This window comes from Bufo gargarizans, chromosome 6 (genome assembly GCF_014858855.1).
Source record: "Bufo gargarizans isolate SCDJY-AF-19 chromosome 6, ASM1485885v1, whole genome shotgun sequence".
NCBI lineage: Eukaryota > Metazoa > Chordata > Amphibia > Anura > Bufonidae > Bufo > Bufo gargarizans.
The window spans coordinates 36,453,092-36,474,592 of NC_058085.1; the positions used below are offsets into that span (position 1 = coordinate 36,453,092).

Genomic DNA, 21,501 nt, shown 5'->3' on the forward strand with positions numbered 1-21,501 from the left:
GCTAGTAGGTGAGGCAGAAACCTTGTCAGAGAAAAATCTGAAGAACAGATCCACTGAGGATCTTTCTCTTCTCATGACAGATGTCATAGCCAGATGGAGGTAACCTTTTTAGGCTAGGTATTTATGTGGGTCCTCATCCAGAGTTTCAAAGGTAGATGAGGTTAAAACTTTAAGGACTGAGGCCAAGTCCTATTTTGACACAGATCTGAGCATAGCAAACCTTTCAAGAACCTTTTAAAGGGTTTCTGTCATCAGAAAAATGGTTATGTGGCTGGCTGACATTAGCGATGTGCTAATGTCAGCAGAACATAACTGTATAACTTATATCTCCCTGTCTGCCGCGCTAAAGAATGACTTGTATAATATGCAAATGAGCCTCTAGGTGCTACTGGTCTCCTCCGTTCCCCCCAAATCCCGCGCCGTCCATTTTATGATTAGTCGCAGGCGCAGTGCGTGAAGGACAGCAGCAGGCGAGCATCCTTCACTCACTGCCCCTGCGCATAATACTAAAATGGATGGCGCAGGCACGGGATTTGCAGGGCACAGAGGAGACCGAGGATGTCAATCACCTTTACAAGGGCATGCCAAATGGTGAGAGGACAGAGCCTCTAGGTGCTGCAGCAACTCCCCACTAGCACCTAGAGGCTCATTTGCATATTATAAAAGTCATTATTTAGCGCGAACGGCGGCAGGCAGGAAGATATAAGTCATATAGTTATGTTCTGCTGACATTAGCACATCGCTAATGTCAGCCAGCTGCTTAACGATTTTACTGATGACAGAAACCCTTTAATCAAGGACTTTTGTGACAAGGATAAACTTGAATAAACCTAAGCAGTTCAGACTTTTTAAGTCAATACACCCAAGCTATTTCCAAGTCATTTCTGTAGGAAGCCCACGAGGCTGCTAATCTGTGGTTTGGAACTATCCACTTCTTGTGTAAGCATTTTAAGTGCATTGAGACCTGGCTATGACAAGCTCTTCATGACTACGTCCAAGAGGCCTATACATTGTTATAGAGGCTGTCCAGTTCACCAGGTCCTGGCAGAGTTGAATTCTTTAGACACACACGATTTGCACTGGGAGAAGTCTTCAGATGAACCGTTGACTTATCAGAATGAGCTAGGAAACATGACCTTTTGGTAGATTGAGACCCAAAGTGTGACAAGGTCTTTATTACTGTATCAGAGAGGCTTCTATGTAGTAATAGAGTTTAGTCAACCTTCAGGCTGTCGGACTGAATTATTAGATCTTGGCATAGTTGAGTGCCCTAGACACCCAAGATCTGCACTGGGGGAAGTCTCAGTAACACTCTTGACTCATCTGAATGATTTGGGAACCATGACCTCTTCAGACCAAAATGGTATGATGGCTGTACAGTGGCCTGGTGTAGCCTGATTTTTATCAGTATCCTAGGTATCAAGGAAACCTGAGGGAAAATATAGGCCAGTCTGAACCTCCGAGAAATGTACAGGGGATCTGCTGCCAAGGGATTGTCCTCCTTATAAAGGGAAAGGAATGTTTCCATCTTAGCATGAAACTTGATTGCCTTGAGATAAATCTCTTGTACCTCCAAAACTTGGCAATCTGCTTGAAGATCTCTAGATTCAGAGACCATTCTTCTGGAACTGTTAGAACTTGACCATGTCGGTCAGCAACCATGTTGAGGGAGCCTCAAATAAGTATAGTAGACAGATAGTCAGATTCAAATCTGTCCATGCCATGATCCTTCCCACTTCCTTAAGGAATTCTGACCTTCTGATTCTCTGCTTGTAATGTTGTCCATTCTCACACAGATTGCTTCCCTTGAGTCTGTGGGGTGAGATAGCATATTCTATAGCATTAAATTCTTTAAGGTTTAAGACCTTTCAAGAGACTCCAAAAGCCCGCTGACTGTATGCTCCCTGTATGATTCTCAATTCATATCAGATAAGATCTCCATTACAGTATCTTATCCAGCTTTGAACCAAAAAGTCTAATTGACCCTGGTTCAGAGTGTCTACTTGACTATTACTCTAACCTACAGATGTTTACCTGGAAGAATTTTAACTGGTCTAAGCCAGAGAGAAAGTTACCAATGGTAATCTAGTCCAAAGATTTTGCTGACAGCTCATCAATGCAAATGTATCATAGCTAGAACTGTAGACCTGAAGGATTCATTCCCTTATGGCTTTGGAGTCATTATAAGCAATCATAGGAACTTGAAGGTAGGGTTCTCTAAGAGCACTCTCAGCTCAGAGAAGCGACCCACAGAGAAGCATCAAACTCTTAGCCCCCCAGCAGGTGCAATAGAATTCCAGGATAATCTGGCTATAGATGTATAAATATTAGAAGGACCCCGCTAAGTTGTGCTTTACAGGCCTCAAGCTTTGTACTTTGCACTCCAATAAGGGCAGACACATTCACCTCAATAGATGATTCACTTTAGCCAGAAGAAAGATCTGATGAAGTATACACTTACACCACAGAAAAGTGAGCAGATGACTTTCTGGCCTTTTCTCTCAAGTACCACATCTGCTTAATAGAGGTTTAGATCCCCTATCTAGACCAGATTACAGGCCCTCTATGCTTGGCTTCCCACATTAGGCAGAGCTAGACCTGTTAAGAATTAAGATGGTGTCCATAGTGAATCTGGACTAAATCGGTTAGTAATGATCTTTTCCAGGATATTTCCATTCTGCCATTACAGCTTTTTTTCAAAGCTTCAATCACTTTGAAGGCCCTAGGCCCCTAGAGGTGGAGATCTGAGCTTCCTCTAGTCAACTTCCTGGTCCCTTGATCTGATGGACATCGACACTTTCTATTTTTGTTTTCGTCCCTCAGAATGAATATGCCCCTCTTTCCTGAAAGAATGGAGACTGACTCCTGTCATTTTGGGTTTTAAAATCAGTCAAAAATGCAGAGATGGTCCATAGAAAGATCACAAATGTGACATTCGAGGGCTTTAGAAATTAGCTATTAGACAGAAATATATCATAATCGATGCAGCAAGATGCCTTCATTTGGAAGTTGCTTTCCTTCCCTCCAAACCTCACCAGGGCATGCTGAAAACAAATTATTAATGTCAAATGTATACCAAGAAAATAAAATTACGTATAAAATTATAAAACTAAGTATAAACTGCCCTCAAAGAAGTAGTGTATACAGTGTGAACAGGAGCTAGAGTGTCGAAGCTTCACTTGTAGCATGCTCACCAAAGAAAACGGAGTTCCCAGATTGATAGGCATTTTTAACAATACAGACACACACCGATCTTCTCAGTAATGTTTATCTGAGAAATGCTGCTTTCACCCCAACAGGGACGCTAAATCAGGCTGCCTAGAGGCTAGGAAATGTAAGTGTATTAGTACAAACTAAATACTCAATAGAAGGCAGCTGCATCTCTCAAAGTTCAAAAACCAGTATAAGGTTAATGCAACCCCTTCAACACCTCCCAGAATCTAGGAAGTCCAGCATACTGAATAAAAACAGAAACATGACAAGAAAACCAGAAGCTAATCATCTGTCAAAATCCACAAAAGACATTAAAAAAAAACATAGGGTAGGAGGGGCTAGGTATCCTTAAATAGTCTCAGGGGTTTGATTATCTAGTAATTAATTTGATTAAATAAAAAATTCCATCTGTACTTCTAGAACACAGGGGTGGAAATTGTGCTGCATGTAAGAACATAAGAGAATTCCCTGATCTTTAACAAGATATGATTTGCGTTTAAAACATTTGCCACATTATGAACGTGAAAATGGTTTTGGACCTGTGTGGATTCTCTCATGTCTAAGAAGATGTGATTTAGTTGCAAAACATTTCTTACATTCTGAACAGGAAAATGGCTTCTCCCCTGTGTGAATTCTGTGATGTGTAACAAGATGTGATTTATTTGTGAAACATTTTCCACATTCTGAACATGAAAATGGCTTCTCTCCTGTGTGAATTCTCTGATGTTTAACAAGATCTGATTTGCGGTTAAAAGATTTGTCACATTCTGAACATGAATAGAGTTTCTTCCCTGTGTGAATTCTCTGATGTACAACAAGATGTGAATTCTGGTTAAAACATTTTCCACATTCTGAACAGGAAAATGGCTTCTCCCCTGTGTGAATTCTCTCATGCTTAACAAGATCTGATTTCTGGATAAAGCCTTTTTTACATTCTGAACAGGAAAATGGCTTCTCCCCTGTGTGAATTCTCTGATGTTTAACAAGATGTGATTTATAGTTGAAACGTTTTCCACATTCTGAACAGGAAAATGGCTTCTCCCCTGTGTGAGTACTCTCCTGTGTCAACTCTCTGTGAGTTGATTTAGCACTATATTTCCTACATTGTGAATATGAAAATGGTTTATTCCCTGTGTGAGTTCTATGATGTTGAACACTCCTTCTCTGACTTTTATTTTGCCTAATGGTCCGTAATGAATTATTAGAGTGGACTTGGTCCAAAGGATCAGATGTTAGATCTTTGCTGTGAAAAGCCGAAGGCACATTTCGAATATTGGCATGCTCTTCATATGTATCCTCTGTGACACCATGATCGACTGCTTTAAAATATGGAGATATCAGATGTTCCTCTGAGATACTGGTCCAGTTATCTGTCAGAAATAAAACATATTTTATTATTTTTAAATAACAATCTCATTCCTTGGCTGCACCTTTAGATAGGTAGACTATCGAGAACAAGTGTTTGTAGGAACATCTGTCCCTGATAATCTGCTCAACAATCAGCTGTCTAAACCACCATAAATTGTGCCTGTTTTTTCTATAAGCAAGATCTCCTAGCTCATAAAACACGCGACATACAGCTTGGCAGTGAATGAGAACTGATAATAAATTCCAGACGCTGTATCTTGTTATAACTGTACCAGCACAAAAGCAATACCGAGAATCAATATTGTTGCTGTTGTATAGTATTAAGCAAGTATACCAGCACAAGAGCATCCCTGGCCACTCAGTTCTTGCGTGGTCATACGAGCTCACATAAGGTGAAAATAAATAGCTTTCGATATGCCATATTATTAAGTTACTGTACAAACATGTCAGTGCTCAGCGCTTCTCACCACACTGTGCATTTACTATATGGTCCTACAGCTTATGGCACGGCTCTTCACCTTAGGATAGCTCCCAGACTGCAGGTCTTTGGCTTAGCATCTCGTAGTGTTGTCTCTGATTTCTCAGCACTGACACCGATGGTACTTTATGTTGCTTAAGCTGCCTGAATGGATGTAATACCCACTCTATCGTAAAGATATCCTGCTCTGTAGTGAAAACCATTACATACAAAATGCAGGTCTAAAGGTGTAAACAGCAACTATGTTAAGACCCACATAATAAATATTTTTGTATACAATATTAGTAACCCATGTCCATTGCTGTTTTATTGAGAGTTTTGGCAATTATTATTGTAAGGTCCATAAAGGCATGGTTAGGCGAGTTTGGTTTAAAAGAACTTGACTGGCCACACACAGCCCTGATGAAGATCTCGAGCCGTCATCATTGTCTGACCTCATAAATGCTCTTCTGGATGAGTGGGCAAAAATTTCCACTCCAAAATCTTGTAGATAACCTTTCCAGAAGTGTGAAAGCTAATTTAGCTGCAAAGGGGAAAACGCCTTCATAAAAATGCCTATAAATCTAGAATGGGATGTCATATTAGATCCTGGAGGTGTCGGTGTCCCAATACTTTTCTCCATATAGTATAGTTTTTGAAGTCTCTTCGACAGTTCTTGTGTGGTCTTCCTAACATATAATTTCTCACAGCTGGACATGGCCACTCCGATAATTCCTTTCGTGCTGCAGTTAATAATCTACCTGATAATACAGATCTTTATATCCATTGAATTTGTAAATTGTTGGACTCTTATGCATCAATTCCACCAGTTTTCTGCACATCTTTAATCTCTTAATTCTGGAACTGCACTTTCATCACACTTGCAATAATTTTTGTTACACAATCCATGTTTCCTATCCATGCCTTCATAATGCCACCATACCCCACTGGTATCCTTTGACTTTCCATGCCAAGGTTTCCAAGCTTGTTTTTGCTCAAAAACTGTTTGATGTATCTGGAAGGGCACCTGGTGTTGATTCCATATCATCATTTAGAAACCCACTTCTACCAGTGTTGGTAACAGTTTTTCACTGTTCATCTTGTCCTCAATTGGTGTTCACTGGTTTAGTAGTTGTAAAGCACTCCCAAATCAGCTTGGTGGGTTGGTGTTTTGGGGCTTGTTGGATGTGGTGAGGTTGAAGTTCAAATGAACTTTGATTTACGCCCTTGCACCTCAAAGTGAGTTTTGTCAAGAGAAAAAAATATATTTTTCATAGTTTAGTCTTGAAGTTTTCTTGTCTATGATTACCATTCTGGCCACATTCCAGTACACGAGGCATGGACATTGACCCCATGTGAAACCATTTCTTTCTTCATAGAGCATCATCTTATGAAATTGATTTCCTATTTCTTTCACAGCGTCCTTTCCAGAAAGCTTTTGTTGTACTCGGCTCTTTATGCAGTTTCACAATTAAAGAAACACTCGATTTCCCCACAACTACTTTTGTGATTTTCCAAATCAACTTTTCAGTGTTTCCTTTCAAGGTAATACATTTGGAGCACTTTCAGGAAGTAATATCCATCTCTACGCCAGAAGTTAAAAATCTTGGAAAATACAATGACCATCTCAATGAGAATCAGTGACAATCACTTTCATGTACACGACTGTAATGTTATCTGCTGATAATGTAGCCCCCATTTCTGTGAAATCTGATGCAGATTTCCATATTTATTTTTTTATTATAGATCCCCCAGCATGCCCACCCGGTTTGGGTGATAGCCCGATGACATCACTGGGTTTAGAATTTTATTCTAGGATTTCAGTAACACATGGTGGATGGCAAATATAGAACTGCTCACCTATAAAACTGCTCTGTACATACAGCAATTCTATATGATTGTCATTTCACACCATGACTATCCTCAATGTGCTCCCTGAGGTGTCATCTGGGGGACATTAGACAGCTGCCATCAGATATTTTCATATAGTGAGATTGGTCAGAGCACAGAAGGAGGGTGGGGGGATAGCAATGAAATCTAACAGGAGGGGGTGAGAACACCACAGCAAGCTGTCACTGACCACTGGGGATTGATTCCTGTGATTATCTCCTTACTCCAGGACATTGTTAGATCTTTACTGACAGACAGGCAGCTGCTAATGATCAGCGGTTGATCTTTTTTATTCCCCCTGTTTACCCTGCCCCGGTGGCGGGGGGCTCTGCCCTATACCCAAGGCCATAAGGCTCTGCCCCATTCCCAAAAATTCTGAATTGTAAGTGAATCCTTTAAGTACTACTGAAAGAGGGTTCATAGAAGTTAGAATAATAGATGATAAACCCAAACTTCTGATCAATACTGTGGGACCCCATGTAGTGGTAAGAATTATGTGCTAGTAAAGAGAACCTGTTAGAAAGTATGTGCCCCCCAAACTCCCCCCCCCCCCCCAATACCTGACAGTGGAATTAGAAATCAGTATTCAGTGAATGAGTAGAATCTCTGAGTCTTCTCTGCTTTATTTAGTGGTTACTACTCACCTGGGCGGTTATCTGTAGGAATGTCCTCTATACTCTGCTCATCACCCCCCACATATGTCTCTGTAGCCTTAATATTGTTCAGATCTTCACCCGGATTCAGAAGCTGTTAAATAAATATTGTAAAAGTCATCAGACATTTGGAGAAGTTGAGTGGAATGTTTTATATGACCAGAAAACCAAAATGACAGCAGTCTTCTGTTATGGTTGCAGTATATGCTTACAGACACTCCTCTGTTGGTGGGCATGCCTGCTGCCCTGTTCACCCAATTTAAAGCTTCACGGCTCTAGAGTCTTGTCCCACTGGAGTTCCTCTCCCCCTGCCTAGTGGTTCTGGCTGCTGGAGAAACGCTGTCCTCCCATATAGGCTGATGTCTGCTTCCTGATGACAGTGGCACTTGTTGCTCATAAGGCACATGCACATGTTTTCACCAACTCATAAAGGTTAAGCACACATGCACAATAATCTCTCACAGCCATGGGAAGGCACCTGAGCAATAGTTTCTAGTAAACTAAAGTTGAGACATTAGCTTGCTTGCCTGTTTTCTCTATGGTCTTCTGCCTGACTTCTAGATTTGACCCTTAGCTGTCTGACCTGACCCCTGCCTGATCTCAGTTCTGACCCTGAGCTGCCTGCCTTGACATCTGACTGTTTACCGTATTGCATGTACTCTGCCTGCCCTCAGCCTCTCCCTGACTATGGTTCTACAAGTGTCCCTTGACCACAGTGGGGGCACTTTTACAGAAACTAATTCAAGAGTTAGAGTCCTGGTGGATCCTCTGCAGCAGAGTCCAGATCCTTGTACAGGAGTTAAAGGGTGAAAACCAGGGGGCCACTTGGATAATGCCTTTAGGAGTTGCTCCTAGTCAAATCTTTGTAAGAGACAAAGCGGATCCACATCCGCTTTGTTACACACAATTATCTGCAGGTCTCCTGTATAAATCCAACCTGTTGGTTCCTTATTCCAGTCAGCAGTCTCCATAGCCAGAAAACTGTAAATAGATTCAGACAACATGTAATGTCTATGGTCAGCTGTACTCCTGCCATCTCCACCTTTCTTATTATACAAGGATAAAACATATAACACTGGTGGATAAAACCAGACTGAAGACAAGATCTTCACAGCCCCCTACAGATCATAGGAAACCTTTCATGAGACCTTATCTCCATCTACCTGATCATCCTGTGGAACATTGTGATGTTCTTCTGAACCATCCTGTGGAAGAAGAGGACTGGGACATCTCTCCGGTGTGCTTCTGTCTTCCTTAACTGTAGAAAACACATCTAGTGACTGAATTCATTCCTTACATACAGATAATGAGAGGACGTGAGGATTTAGTCATGTCTATTACCTGGTGATGTGAGGGGCCCGTGATCCTCCATTATGACGTCCTTGTACAGATCTTTGTGTCCTTCTAAATACTCCCACTCCTCCATGGAGAAATAGACGGTAACATCCTGACACCTTATAGGAACCTGACAACACAATGATACAGTCATCACCCAGATCCCTTCATAGCGTTCCTGTATAATGTCCCAGCATTCCCAGCAGTGTCACCTCTCCAGTCAGCAGCTCAATCATCTTGTTGGTGAGTTCTAGGATCTTCTCTCTATTGATTTTCTTATGTATCAGGGGGTGAGGTGGAGGCCCTGTGATTGGGCTCAGGGTTCTTCCCCATCCTTCAGACACAGGGTCCTGACAGCGCTCACTAGAGGTCTTCTTCACCACTGTGTAGTCCTGGTTATGAAGAGACACAGTAATAAATATCACTCCATACATCTCCAGAGTCCCTCATCTCTCCAGTCATGTCCATCTGTTAGTAACATAGATAAGATGATGTAATGTGACATCATCAGAATCTCTCACCTCTCCAGTAAGACAGAAGAGGATCTCTAGGGTGAGATTTATTATACTCTCCGCCATCTTGTCCCTGTCCCTATCCATTCTTGACGGGTCAGTCAGGAGAAGGATCTTATATAGAAGATATCCACTGAGCGGATCCTATATTGTAGGAACCTGAATGGAGAGAAGATGAGACAATGTAAAATCCTACAAAATCCCATGTAAAATACAATTGCTGGAGATAATAAGAGGAGACATCGGAGGAGATAATAAAGTGTAGATGCTGAATATCCAGTTAAGGCCGTTCCTCCAGGTTTCTGGACAAAGCATGTTACACCTCCATACTACATATTATAGTCAATTGCCGCTAGCAACGGTGATGCAAGGATAAGGATGCTGCCACATGTTGCCACTTTGCTCGTTTTTGGTACACCAACAAAAAACACATAAAAAAATGTGTTTTTAGCAGCAACGTACCTGCATTTATGGCATCTTTTCTACCAGCAAAAAGAGATCATGCAAACCACACACACAGCAAAACTGAATGACATTAATTATAAAATAGAATTAGATCAATGTTATTTATGTCTGCTGTGATTTCTTTTGTTGGAAGAAAATGCAGCACAACCGTGAAGTCAGCACCCTTACCTGTAATCTGGTAGGTGACGTCATAGATCCAGAGCTGAGACTACCCTCATCCTATCAGCTGGGATCTCAGGATTTACCCCAAATACAGATCGTCCTGGGCTTATTATACATAGACTCCTCAGCACTGAGATTGTCACACCAAGAAGGAAAAGTGGTGGAATTCTGGAAATCACAGGATGGACAGATATGTTAATGATATGCAAATGAGAAAAAATGGAAACTAAATATTCAAAACCTCTGGATGTATTCAGTATGGAGTATGAGCTCCAGGCGGAGAAATCCCCGCACTTACACACCTCGGCCGCTATCAGTGAGGTTATTAATGGTTGTCTGAGGAATGTTCTGCCATGTCTACATCTCACCTCACTTCCTGATGAGGGAGAAGACCAGACGGGAGGATAGCGCACTGCGGCACAGAAACAGTTGTCAGCAGGACATACCTCAGCCGTTCTGGGACTGTCCCACCGGATCTGGGACAGTTGGGAGGCAGCCTCACCACTGCACCTTCACTGCTGGAAAGAGCCTGAAGAAGGGACTAGAGGGCAGTGTCAGCCCCAGAGGGAGAGCGGATCCAGGGAGAGGGCTGGTAGTGAAGGGGTTAATGACGCCTCCAGTAATCCTGACAGACAATGGCGGTGACTGTACACATACCTCCATCTGCACAGCTGGAGACTGCATGTATGGGGGACGGGGAGGCTAGTGGGCTAAAGGACCTTTCATTATGTCATGACCATGTGATCATGTGTGGGAGGAGTCAGAGTCCAGGCTCTGTTCCCTTATGAGCAGGCAATAGAGATCCTTGCGCTTCATGAGCCTGATATACACAGAGGTCTCTCCCAAGGAAGGAGATCCATCTCACTAGCGCCACCCTGTGGAAATGATTCCCTATGAGTCAGAATCCAATTTTTTAATAAGCCATGGCGGATATCCATCCGTGGACAGCTGTTTTGTGGTGCTTGCCTTTTGTCATGTTAACTCATAGGGAGCCACTTCCACAGGGTGGCACTAGTGAGATGGTTCTCTTTCCTTGGGAGATACCTCTTTGCAAGCTCGGACTGGCCCACAGGGGCACAGGTGAATCCCCCGATGGGTCCCTGTGCAAGGTGAGCCCGTAGTCCCCCACTCCCTGCACAAGTGGCACAGTAGACTGACATATAATTCGGCTGGCTGAGATGCTATACACTACATTGCCTATGTCCATATAAAAACTGGTTAGTATGGGCAGGTAGTATATGCATGTAGCTTTATAGTGGGCCCCCAGAATGAATTTCACTGGTGGGCCCTAGGCACCTCAGTCTGACACTGCCTCTTTGCAGATTATTTTACCATGGGTTATTACCTGTAAGACTCCATACCATGGAGCACTTCCAAGAAGTCTCCATACATAGCTGTTGTCTTTAACCGCTTCCCGACCGCCTAACGCAGGGATGCGTCCTGCGGGAGGTCGGTTTGTTCCTCCTTGACGCATCGGCGTGCCATCTCGCGAGACACGAGATTTCGAGCATAGCCGGCCCGCACATGCGCAATGCGGGCCGGGAAAAGTCGCAGGAGAAGTTCGTCATCAGCCTGCCAGCCAATGATCAGCGCTGGCAGGTTGGAGACTTTTAAAAAAAATCGAATCAGAAGCCATTTAACACATGAATATAATGTGTTAAATGGCTTCTCTGCTCCTCTGCTGGGTCCTTTTCGTCGGTTGGTCCCAGCAGAGAGCACACATCACTGTGAGTACACCAAACACCACACATAGCCCCAGATCACCCCCCATCACCCCAATTAACCCCTTAATCACCTCTGTCAATCACTAGTGAAAGGGAAAAAGTGATCAGTGTAAACTGTCACATTTTTTTTCCACCAGTATTGACTGTTAGGTTTAGGATAGTTTAGGCCCCTTTAGTAGGTAGTTAGCATCGGTTAGCGCCCAGCCCACCGCACCGCAGTCACTGATTCGCTGATTAGCGTATTGCTAATCAGCATTGGTACTTTTATAGTATCTGTAAGTGATCAGAACTGATCACAGTCAGATCTATAATAGTATTAGTGTCACCTTAGCTCGCCCTCCACCCAAAACGCAGTGTTTTCCCGATCAAGCCTGATCGGTCGCCCACACGTGCGTTCACCCACGCCCGCCCCGCCGCAGTGACAAATTTTTTTATTTTTTTTATCACTGCACAATCACCTTACAAGTGCTGTGTCAATAAAAAAAAAATCTGTTTTGATATTTTTTATCAATCGCAGCGGCCTCCGGTACTTCGCTAGCCTCCCATTTGTAAGACAGGCTTGCTTTTTTTCTTGGGTAGTCTCAGGGCATACCCTCTAAATTTAGTTGACCAAATGGCAAGTAAGGGGTATTCTTCTGAAGAGGCCTACAGGCTTCTGACCCAGTCGGATGAGGAATGGGAACCCTCATCTGACGAATCCAGCGGATCACCTGTTGAAAGCAGTGGCAGTCTGACTTAAATTCCGGCCCCGTGTTGCTAGACCACAGGTTGCGCAGGATCCGCTTCAAGAGCAGAAGAGTGGGGCTGGCGCTGTCGGATTACATGGTGAGGCATACACCAGCAGCGCAGCCCATCCTGGACCTAGTACCAGCACTGCCGTAGAACATGGTGAAGTGACGAGCACCAGAAGGGCAGTTGAAGCTGGTACGGTGGCACGTGCAGTAGTTCCCCAATCGCAGCCACCGCACAGACAGGCCTGTAGAGCCCCTAGAGTCCCTTAGGTGTTGGCAAACCCTGATTGGCAGACCCCAACTTTAGCCGCATCAGTAGTTCCCCCTTTCACCGCCCAGTCTGGAGTTCGGGTTGAGACAGCTCAGATCGGATCGGCACTGTGGTTTTTTGAGCTGTTCTTCACTGCGGAGCTCTTGGACTTAGTCGTGGCAGAAACAAACCGGTATGCCACTCAATTTATAGCCGCCAACCCGGGAAGCTTTTATGCCCAGTCTTTCCGTGGAAACCTGTCCAAGTTTCCAAATTTAAAACTTTTCTGGGTCTTCTCCCCAACATGAGCCTGACAAAAAAACATGAATTGTGGTCATATTGGTCCACAAACCCAATTCATCACATGCCCATGTTCTCTGCTGCCATGTCCAGGACACGATTTGAGACCATCCTGCGTTTCCTGCACTTTAGTGATAATAGCACCTCTCGTCCCAGAGGCCACCCAGCTTTTGACCAGCTCCACAAAATTCGGCCCCTCATAGACCACCTTAACACCAAATTTGTAGATTTGTATACCCCTGAGCAAAACATCTGCGTAGACGAGTCCCTGATACATTTTACCGGGCACCTTGGGTTCAAACAATACATCCCAAGCAAGCGCGCCCGGTATGGGGTCAAATTGTATAAGCTCTGTGAAAGGGCCACAGGCTATACGCACAAATTTCATGTCTATGAGGGTAAAGATCAGACTTTGGAGCCGGTCGGTTGCCCTGACTACCTGGGGAGCAGCGGGAAGACAGTCTGGGACTTGGTGTCACCCTTATTTGGCAAGGGGTACCACCTTTATGTGGTAAATTTCTACACAAGTGTGCCCCTCTTCAGGCATTTGTTTCTAGAACAGATTGGCTGCTGGGGCACCGCGCGACCTAGTCGCCGGGGCTTCCCCCAGCGGCTCGTTACCACCCGTCTTGCAAGGGGGGAGAGGACTGCCTTGTGTAACGAAGAACTGCTTGCGGTGAAATGGAGAGACAAGCGTGACGTTTACATGCTCTCCTCCATTCACGAAGACACGACAATCCAAATTGAACGAGCAACCAGAGTCATAGAAAAGCCCCTCTGTGTCCACAACTATAATTTGCTCATGGGAGGAGTGGACTTCAATGACCAGATGTTGGCTCCTTATTTACTTTCCTGCAGGACCAGACGCTGGTATAAGAAGGTGTCTGTATACCTAATTCAATTGGCTATGTACAATAGTTTTGTTCTCTACAGTAAGGCTGGGAGAACAGGATCCTTCCTCAAATTTCAGGAAGAGATCATCGAGAACCTCCTGTATCCAGGAGGTTCCGTGGCCCCAACCACCCGTGTAGTGAGCCGTCTACACGAGTGACATTTCCCCAATGTCGTTGCTGGTACCTCAACCCAAGCGTCACCCCGAAAAAGATGTTGTGTCTGTAGCAGGAGTGGAATAAGGCGTGACACCCGCTATTTCTGTCCTGAGTGCCCTGACCACCCTGCCCTATGCTTAGGGGAGTGTTTCTGGAGGTAACACACACAGGTACACTTAGTGTAGGGATTGCGTGACACAGGACAGGCACACAGGGGTCTTAGGGCCCTTTCACTCACAGCTGCTGCAAACCTCTCCTTTCACCTGGGACAAAGTGCATAATGTTCTTCGCCACATCTCTGGGCGATTTGCGCTTTGCACATTGTCCCATGGGAAAGGAGAGGTTTGTCCTATAAAGGTAAAAAATAAAATAAAATCACAGGTAAGCAAAAAAGTTAATGTTCCAAAAGTTCAATAAAGTTGATAAAAGTTAATGTTCTGTTTCAAATGTTATATAATGTTAATGTTAATAAATTTATTGCATTGTGGCCTGTTTTGTTTTTTTACCTTCTAGGTGGACAAACCGATGAACCAGCTGCAGCACTGATGTGCATTCTGACAGAAGCATTGCGCTGCTGTCAGATTACACAAAAGTCGGTGTATGCGGCGCTGCAAGACGAGATTTCTCCTCTGCAGTAAAAAAGATACGCTTGCCGAGGCTTATGAGCTGAGGGGCGGTGTTCATATGTTTTGGCAAACACTTTGTATAAAGAAAAATAATAATATTCAGGCAATGATTTATTCATCCACATTGATTGATGTGAATGGATAAATCGGGTTTACCAGGGCATACGAGCTGAGTGGGTTTGGATGTTGGGCGGAGCTCCTATGTCCTGGCAGACGCCTTTCCCTTCCTTTTTTTTTTTTTGCACATTTTTGGGCAGAGATTTTTTCATCCACATTGATCGACGCGAATGAAAAAATCTGTACCGTTCATTTTTTCTTTCGAAAAAAATAATCTCATTACCTGTATGCTCAATATAAGGAGAATAGCATGAACTCCTAATGCTGGCCATACATGTAATGATTGCGGAGACCCTCAAATTCCAGGGCAGTACAAACACCCCACAAATGACCCCATTTTGGAAAGAAGACACCCCAAGGTATTCACTGAGGGGCATATTGAGTCCATGAAAGACTGAACTTTTTGTCCCAAGTTAGCGGAAAGGGAGACTTTGTGAGAAAAAAATAAATAAATCATTTTCCGCTAACTTGTGCCAAAAAATAAAATCTTCTAAGAACTCGCCATGCCCCTCACGGAATACCTTGGGGTGTCTTCTTTCCAAAATGGGGTCACATGTGGGGTATTTATACTGCCCTGGCATTTTAGGGGCCCTAAAGCGTGAGAAAAAGTCTGAAATCCAAATGTCTAAAAATGCCCTCCTAAAAGATACTCATTGGAATTTGGGTCCCTTTGCGCACCTAGGCTGCAAAAAAGTGTCACACATGTGGTATTGCCGTACTCAGGAGAAGTTGGGCAATGTGTTTTGGGGTGTCTTTTTACATATACCCATGCTGGGCGAGAGAAATATCTCTATATATAAATAAATGGGAAAAGTTGTCTTTTACAGAGATATTTCTCTCACCCAGTATGGGTATATGTAAAAATACACCCCAAAACACATTACACTACTTCTTCTGAGTATGGTGATACCACATGTGTGACACTTTTTTTGCAGCCTAGGTGCGCAAAGGGGTCCAAATTCTAAAGAGCACCTTTAGGATTTCACAGGGCATTTTTTACGCATTTTGATTTCAAACTACTTCTCCCGCTTTAGGTCCCCTAAAATGCCAGGGCAGTATAAATACCCCACAATTGACCCCATTTTGGAAATAAGACACCCCAAGGTATTTTGTGAGGGGCATGTCGAGTTCATGTAAAATTTTATTTTTTGTCACAAGTTAGTGGAATATGAGACTTTGTAAGAAAAAAAATATATCATTTTCCGCTTACTTGTGCCCAAAAAAAAAAATATCCTAGGAACTCGCCATGCCCCTCACGGAATACCTTGGGGTGTCTTCTTTCCAAAATGGGGTCACTTGTGGGGTATTTATACTGCCCTGGCATTTTAGGGGACCTAAAGCGTGAGAAGTAATTTGGCATCCAAATGCGTAAAAAATGCCCTGTGAAATCCTAAAAGTGCTCTTTAGAATTTGGGCCACTTTGCGCACCTAGGCTGCAAAAAAGTGTCACACGTGTGGTATCGCCGTACTCAGGAGAAGTTGGGCAATGTGTTTTGGGGTGTCTTTTTACATATACCCATGCTGGGTGAGAGAAATATCTCTCTAAAATGACAACTTTGTATAAAAAATGTGAAAAGTTGACTTTTACAGAGATATTTCTCTCACCCAGCATGGGTATATGTAAAAATACACCCCAAAACACATTGCCCTACTTCTTCTGAGTACAGCAATACCACATGTTTGACACTTTTTTGCAGCCTAGGTGCGCAAAGGGGCCCAAATTCCAAAGAGTATCTTTACGATTTCACAGGGCATTTTTTACGCATTTGGATTCCAGACTTCTTCTCACGCTTTAGGGCCCCTAAAATGCCAGGGCAGTATAAATACCCCACAAGTGACCCCATTTTAGAAAGAAGACACCCCAAGGTATTCCGTGAGGGGTATGGTGAGTTGATGTAAAATTTTATTTTTTTGTCACAAGTTAGTGGAATATAAGAGTTTGTAAGAAAAAAAAAAAAAACATTTTCCGATAACTTGTAACAAAAAATAAAAACTTCCATGAACTCACTATGCCCATCAGCGAATACCTTAGGGTGTCTACCTTCGGAAATGGGGTCATTTGTGGGATGTTTCTACTGTCTGGGCATTGTAGAACCTCAGGAAACATGACAAGTGCTCAGAAAGTCAGAGCTGCTTCAAAATGCGGAAATTCACATTTTTGTACCATAGTTTGTAAACGCTATAACTTTTGCGCAAACCAATAAATATACACTTATTGCATTTTTTTTATCAAAGACATGTAGAACAATAAATTTTGAGAAAAATATATATACAGAAATGTAGTTTTATTTGAAAAAAAATCAACTGAAAGTGAAAAATGACATTTTTTTGCAAAAATTTCGGTCAATTTCAATTAATAACAAAAAAAGTAAAAATGTCAGCAGCAATGAAATACCACCAAATCAAAGCTCTATTAGTGAGAAGAAAAGGAGTTAAAATTCATTTGGGTGGTAAGTTGTATGACCGAGCAATAAACTGTGAAAATAGTGTAGTGCAGAATTGTAAAAAGTGGTCTGGTCATTAAGGGTGTTTAAGCTAGGGGAGCTGAGGTGGTTAAGGAGATCTCAACATTTATGCTGCCTGCTCTACACAGCTCTGCACAAAATCTAGGAAGTGGTGAAATCTCCAGCATCGGCTGCTCCTGGGGTACACCTTTTGGGTCTTCTTGATGTGGAGTAGTGGTAACTGTCATAAGCAGTGCTCCACCCCTTTGCACACTAATACTGCCCCCATGTCTGTAGCTCCACACATGGTCGGCCTTGTCGACAGCCTGAAGAAGGGCACCAGATTTGGGCCCGAAACGTTGCACTAAGCACTAATATGTGCCACTGGTGTTGAAATGTACTAATAAAGCAAGCAATAAAATACGTCATTGGCGTGCTGTCTCGAATACTGTGATAAGGATACTCACTGATCCCCAAGATAGAGGGATTTCCACCTAGAGACGTGCACCCATTAGAGCCATAAACGGACGAGTGCTGTGGTTACAACCTAGCCTACAGGACTGCCCCCATGTCCGTCGTGCCTTGTTGTCTGGTGATCAGTACAAGCGCCTGATGTCATTGATAATTATCACCCTACAGGCCTCCTAAGTGAATGTTCTGCTCCTCTTCACACTTTTACCTTCAGTTTGTATCAACTCTTTCTGTGCTGCGCTTCTGTGGTCTTGCAGCTATACCTTTCACTGGATACTTCCATGAGGAGGTTAACACAGGTATCTATCTAAAGTGTAAAGATGCAGTGATCTGATCCTCTGGACTTTACTGTATCTAATAAAGCTATCCTGACCTGTTAATGAAGACTTGTCTGAAATGTTTGTGCCGGGTATTGCTAGAATTCTTATGACCTGTAAATTAACAAAGACTTAAAGTCTGAAATGTTTGTGGAAGAGAGTTAAAGAGACCTAACTAAAGGCCATTAAACAAATAAGAACCTTCCTGAATATAATTAATAAAAAAGAAAAAAAAGAAAAAAAGAAAACAGGGTAATTACAATGTCCTGGCATCATATGCTAATCAGCCAACTCCTCCGAAAGAGTCGCCACCAGACAGCTGAGCAGGAAGCTCTCGGTATACCTAGCAGCACTACGTCATTCTCCCTGCACTGGCCAGGGGTATCATAAATGAATGAACAGTTTGGTTCTAAGCCTGGAGATCTGCTATGACTAACTGTAACTACATAACCGATGACAACAGCTCAGAGCAGGAAGATGAGGGCAGAGAGCATGGAGTGAATCAGCCGAGAGGGGCTCTGCATGACCGATCAGATCAGCGCACATGATGTATCAACTTCCCGGTACGTCTTTCACCAGCATGCCTCTAACTGCTGTGTATGACGCTGGAGACCGGCACACTTTCATCTCCCACCTCCTGATTGCAAAGAATGCATAAACTATGGCTGTCAGGGTATGTTATCCCTGTGTAGGGGCAAGATCAGCATTGTAAATAAGCCGGTTTTGTAGACTGCTGGGAGAGACAGAAAGCTGAACAACCATGAAGTTACTAACTAAGGGCTTATGCCCACGACCGCAAGGGTTCCGTGTCTGCGTGTCTGTATATACACACACGCACATTTCACGTGTATCGGATGCACTATATATACAGTATAATCTGTCCATGTATTATTGGTTAATCCTTTTTCTATGTGCATGTACGGGAAAGGATTTCTCACCAAACGGCATACCTGAAAGTCAAGGTGATCACATAGGTACTAAATCCCAGCCATTTGACCCTTAGATGCTGTGGTCGGTGTTGACTGTGGCATTTTGTTAAATAATATGTGATAAAATTAATTGGTATTTAATATAAAGGATTTATTGCACTACACTCTAACACCATCTATAGTGATACACAAGGGCGATGGGAGGACTGTATGAGGATGTCAAGACCTATATTTGTAGTCTCCATATATGACAATGTGAAGCCCATACATTAGTAAGACACGCCTGTATCTATGGTATAAATGATTGACAGAGACAGACAAGGGGGTCGTCTTCTTGCACTCACTCTGTTGGGGGTGGTTGCTGCTGAGGATGGTGGGGGAAACACGTGGAGCCTTGGAAGAGGATTTCTGGCCTATGGACTTTCATATTCACACATGGACAATAGATTTAGACTTTTCCTAAACTATTTTTGTAAGTAATCAACGTTTATGAAGACTGAAAATAAATCGTATTATTTTTTTTATAGAACTCTAGTTGAATCCTGGTGAATGAGTCCTCCGGGTGTTCCTTACTCAAAATTCTCTAGATTTGGAGAGAATTATCAAATGAGTTTTATATTTTTCATACATAATTATATAACATTTTGCATGATATTACAATTGGCGAGCCACAATACTGCTATATAAAACTTGAAGAGGGGAAAGAGTGAACTCAAAAAGATTTATCAAGCTTTAATAAGTCGGAGGGAGCGACCCAACGTCCGTTTCGCAGTCACGCTTTTTCACAGGGCCCTGTGAAAAAGTGCAACTGTGAAACGGACATTGGGCTGCTCCCTCCAACCTGGGTCTGTGTTATCTTTTGCATTATAGCTCTTAGTCTATATTTGGTTGACTTGGCAGTTCCCATTGTGGGTTTATTGCTGATATCTTCAGTGATATGTTTTTTCGGAGGATGCCTGCTGGCACCTTTTAACTTCAGCATTGTGGGCCTGTGTTTATCATGCACTACTGTGACTGTTGAGCCTCATTATTGATGAATATCTGTCCCTGTGGTTGGAGGGATCTATCCTCCAAATCCTCGCACTCTGTTCAGTATATGTTTTTTTATTATTCATGTTATATGTATATGTCCACATGTTGGATGATGTAATAAAGTTTTTGCTTACCATTTTGTGTGGTGTTCTAGTGTTTACATAGGGGTTTGTGTTATGGTTCCATGCATGGTATATAGGTACAAGATATACATTAGAGTACAATGAAGCAGGTTGATGATAATGATTCAAACTTGTGGATTTTTCATAATGATGTTCAAAGATTAAAAGAGTTTATTTGGTGCACTAGTAGTGACAGCATGCCCACATATGAAATTCTAAAGGAATTAAAAATTGGCAGAAAGGAATCCACATTTGGATTTATGTCCATGTTTGAACGGACATACAAAGTGGTGATTGAGAATGCCAAACCTTCATATATCATCCACATGTTTGTCAGAAAGTAAAACATTTTAGAGCCTTCTATATTAATGTTGGCTTCAGAGAAACAATCATTATTTCAGGCTGCAAAGTTTCTGGACATTATGAGGAAACAAATGAGGCAGAACATGTCTCCATCACATATCAGAAGTATAGATAGAACACCGGTAGATGTAAAAATCAGAATCCGGCCTAAGAAGACTCAAATATCATATACATATTAAAAAAGCAAAGATACTTTTTATGATAAATGCAGAAAATTACATGTAATGTTTAAACCCTGTCATATGATAAAACCAGTCACAGATACAAATACACAGATGCCAACTGTAAATGAACATAACTCTTAGTGTCAGCCATCTACAAATAGACCGACTCCAGAGCAGGATCTACAGAGGGCTCAGATATCTAAGGGAAATATAAGTCTAGAGACCAAAGGTAAAGACATTGAAAACCAGATGGGTTTTAAATGTGATTATCCTGCCATTATTGATGAAAAATTTAAGAAAATGCAGTCAATGGATTTCTTAAATGAACTAAAAGTTTTAGAAATTTCTAAAACAGTCACATTGAGCAGGATATTCCGGGATCTCATCAACAGAGAAGTTATAAGAAGAGGTTTAAGCATTGGCTAGAAATAAGTCTATTAAAGACAGACATATTGGTGATGGTTTTGGCCTGGATAAGGATAAGATTTCATTTTTCCCATTACAGTTAGCTACATAAAAGTTATAATTAGTTATTAGACAATGTATGGCATAATTATTATATGGTATACATAAGTGTACAGTATACAGAGGAATGTGATTCTTCTTGTAAGATTAGCACATTGTAGGATAAAACATTTAAAGTATGGCTCCATCCTCTCTTTTCTATTTTTGTACAAGGACACGTAGAGGTTGATTCTATATATATATGTTAAAGGCAACAAGAAATAAAATGTATAAAGTTTTAGTAGCTGGAATTCTATGGTATAGAAGACAGAAGCTAATTATAGAAGTAACAGGATCCTATTC

General features: G+C 42.4%; 2 long non-coding RNA genes and 1 pseudogene across 3 annotated transcripts; all 3 read right to left on the bottom strand.

Annotated features, from left to right (window-relative positions):
* The window catches only part of LOC122941948, a 123,452-nt pseudogene that overhangs the window by 62,360 nt on the left and 39,591 nt on the right, over positions 1-21,501 (bottom strand).
* On the bottom strand, positions 7,620-8,985 carry LOC122941481. The gene is made up of 3 exons (XR_006390455.1): positions 8,923-8,985; positions 8,745-8,839; positions 7,620-7,675 (listed from the first exon to the last, which is right to left on the bottom strand). It is a non-coding gene; the product is annotated as an uncharacterized LOC122941481 (long non-coding RNA).
* LOC122941484 lies at positions 9,250-10,740 on the bottom strand. Of its 2 annotated transcripts, XR_006390459.1 has the most exons (4): positions 10,502-10,740; positions 10,062-10,223; positions 9,438-9,587; positions 9,250-9,308 (listed from the first exon to the last, which is right to left on the bottom strand). It is a non-coding gene; the product is annotated as an uncharacterized LOC122941484 (long non-coding RNA). The 2 variants fall into 2 exon arrangements; XR_006390458.1 differs by lacking the exon at positions 10,062-10,223.